The sequence below is a fragment of the Dicentrarchus labrax genome, unplaced genomic scaffold, assembly GCF_905237075.1.
Source record: "Dicentrarchus labrax unplaced genomic scaffold, dlabrax2021, whole genome shotgun sequence".
Taxonomy (NCBI): domain Eukaryota; kingdom Metazoa; phylum Chordata; class Actinopteri; family Moronidae; genus Dicentrarchus; species Dicentrarchus labrax.
In genome coordinates this window covers 2,425,122-2,427,621 of record NW_026136719.1, presented here as the reverse complement: position 1 = coordinate 2,427,621, position 2,500 = coordinate 2,425,122, and the positions used below count along the sequence as shown (strand labels likewise).

The following is a 2,500-nucleotide window of genomic DNA, read 5'->3' as shown; positions in this document are numbered from 1 at the left end:
GTGTGTTTGTACAGTGTTAATAAAGTTGTGTGTTTGTACAGTGTTAATAAAGTTGTGTGTTTGTACAGTGATAATAAAGTTGTGTTTGTACAGTGTTAATAAAGTTGTGTTTGTACAGTGATAATAAAGTTGTGTGTTTGTACAGTGATAATAAAGTTGTGTGTTTGTACAGTGTTAATAAAGTTGTGTGTTTGTACAGTGTTAATAAAGTTGTGTGTTTGTACAGTGTTAATAAAGTTGTGTGTTTGTACAGTGTTAATAAAGTTGTGTGTTTTTACAGTGTTAATAAAGTTGTGTTTGTACAGTGTTAATAAAGTTGTGTATTTGTACAGTGTTAATAAAGTTGTGTGTTTGTACAGTGTTAATAAAGTTGTGTGTTTGTACAGTGTTAATAAAGTTGTGTGTTTGTACAGTGTTAATAAAGTTGTGTGTTTGTACAGTGTTAATAAAGTTGTGTGTTTGTACAGTGTTAATAAAGTTGTGTTTGTACAGTGTTAATAAAGTTGTGTGTTTGTACAGTGATAATAAAGTTGTGTGTTTGTACAGTGTTAATAAAGTTGTGTGTTTGTACAGTGTTAATAAAGTTGTGTGTTTGTACAGTGTTAATAAAGTTGTGTTTGTACAGTGTTAATAAAGTTGTGTGTTTGTACAGTGTTAATAAAGTTGTGTGTTTGTACAGTGTTAATAAAGTTGTGTGTTTGTACAGTGTTAATAAAGTTGTGTGTTTGTACAGTGTTAATAAAGTTGTGTGTTTGTACAGTGTTAATAAAGTTGTGTTTGTACAGTGTTAATAAAGTTGTGTGTTTGTACAGTGTTAATAAAGTTGTGTGTCTGTACAGTGTTAATAAAGTTGTGTGTTTGTACAGTGTTAATAAAGTTGTGTGTTTGTACAGTGTTAATAAGTTGTGTGTTTGTACGGTGTTATAGTTGTGTGTTTGTCGTGTAATAAGTTGTGTGTTTGTACAGTGTTAATAAGTTGTGTTTGTACGTGTAATAAAGTTGTTTTGTCGTGTTAATAAAGTTGTGTGTCTGGTGTTATGTGTGTTTGATAAGTTGTGAGGTAAAGTGTGGTGTAGTTGTCGTGTTAATAAGTTGTGTGTTTGTACAGTGTTAATAAAGTTGTGTTTGTACAGTGTTAATAAAGTTGTGTGTTTGTACAGTGTTAATAAAGTTGTGTGTTTGTACAGTGTTAATAAAGTTGTGTGTTTGTACAGTGTTAATAAAGTTGTGTGTTTGTACAGTGTTAATAAAGTTGTGTGTTTGTACAGTGATAATAAAGTTGTGTTTGTACAGTGTTAATAAAGTTGTGTTTGTACAGTGATAATAAAGTTGTGTGTTTGTACAGTGATAATAAAGTTGTGTGTTTGTACAGTGTTAATAAAGTTGTGTGTTTGTACAGTGATAATAAAGTTGTGTGTTTGTACAGTGTTAATAAAGTTGTGTGTTTGTACAGTGATAATAAAGTTGTGTGTTTGTACAGTGTTAATAAAGTTGTTGTCTTCAGTGTTAATAAAGTTGTGTGTTTGTACAGTGTTAATAAAGTTGTGTGTTTGTACAGTGTTAATAAAGTTGTGTGTTTGTACAGTGATAATAAAGTTGTGTGTTTGTACAGTGTTAATAAAGTTGTGTTTGTACAGTGATAATAAAGTTGTGTGTTTGTACAGTGTTAATAAAGTTGTGTGTTTGTACAGTGTTAATAAAGTTGTGTGTTTGTACAGTGTTAATAAAGTTGTGTGTTTGTACAGTGTTAGTAAAGTTATATTTATAACAGGAAGCTGACTGCAGTTCCGTTAACGGCCACAGGTGTCACTGTTACTGTTACAGAAGCTTGAACACGGTTGAGAAATTAACTGCTGTAAATGTGTTGGTTTCAGAGGGAATTATTGATTGATTGATGGACTCATTGATTATTGATTATTGGGCTGATGTCAGTAACTGTATTCCTGAATAAACGGAGTCACGCCTGTCATTTTCCGCAGGTGACAGCGTGTGCTGAGAGTGATTTAGTTTCTGGCTGGTGGAGTGGGCAGTTTGCTGCTGATGCCTTTCAGGCGTCTTACTGAGAACCCGCATTAATGTCTGAATCATCCTCAGTGACTGTGAGAACTCTTTTATCCGCCCACGTTCACAGCCAGAGGATTAAGGTGGGGTGCAGGAATTGGCCCCGCCCCCTCTGTACAGCTGCGGCCCTGCTGACAGGAAGTAGGAGGAGCAGGCAGCAGGTTACCTGTATGTGTTTACATTTTCCTGCTGATGATTGGACGGGATCTTTGAGTACTTCTATCAGTGGGAGGATGACATCACTTCCTGCTGCCTCCGGGTCAGGTTAAGGCTTTCAAGGAAACGTCTTCTGTGTTGTTTGACTGTATTTACTGTCAGTGAGGCGTCACGCTGGCACGGAACCAAATTCATCTCACAAACATTCAGCTCACAGATCAGTTCATCAACATCCTTCTTCATATTCAACAGCTGAAGATTAATGCTGAATATAAAAATGGTA

At 34.7% G+C, this 2,500-nt stretch overlaps 1 long non-coding RNA gene across 3 annotated transcripts in view; it reads left to right on the top strand.

Moving 5' to 3' along the window:
- The window catches only part of LOC127351778 (uncharacterized), a 33,255-nt gene extending 31,886 nt beyond the window's left edge, over positions 1 to 1,369 (top strand). For all 3 annotated transcript variants that reach the window (XR_007880946.1, XR_007880948.1, XR_007880947.1), the window contains 2 exons: positions 1 to 293; positions 1,120 to 1,369. The exon at positions 1 to 293 is cut by the window's left edge and continues 27 nt beyond it. This is a non-coding gene — a long non-coding RNA (uncharacterized LOC127351778). The remainder of the gene's footprint in view (positions 294 to 1,119) is intronic.
- The last annotated feature ends 1,131 nt before the right edge of the window (positions 1,370 to 2,500 follow it).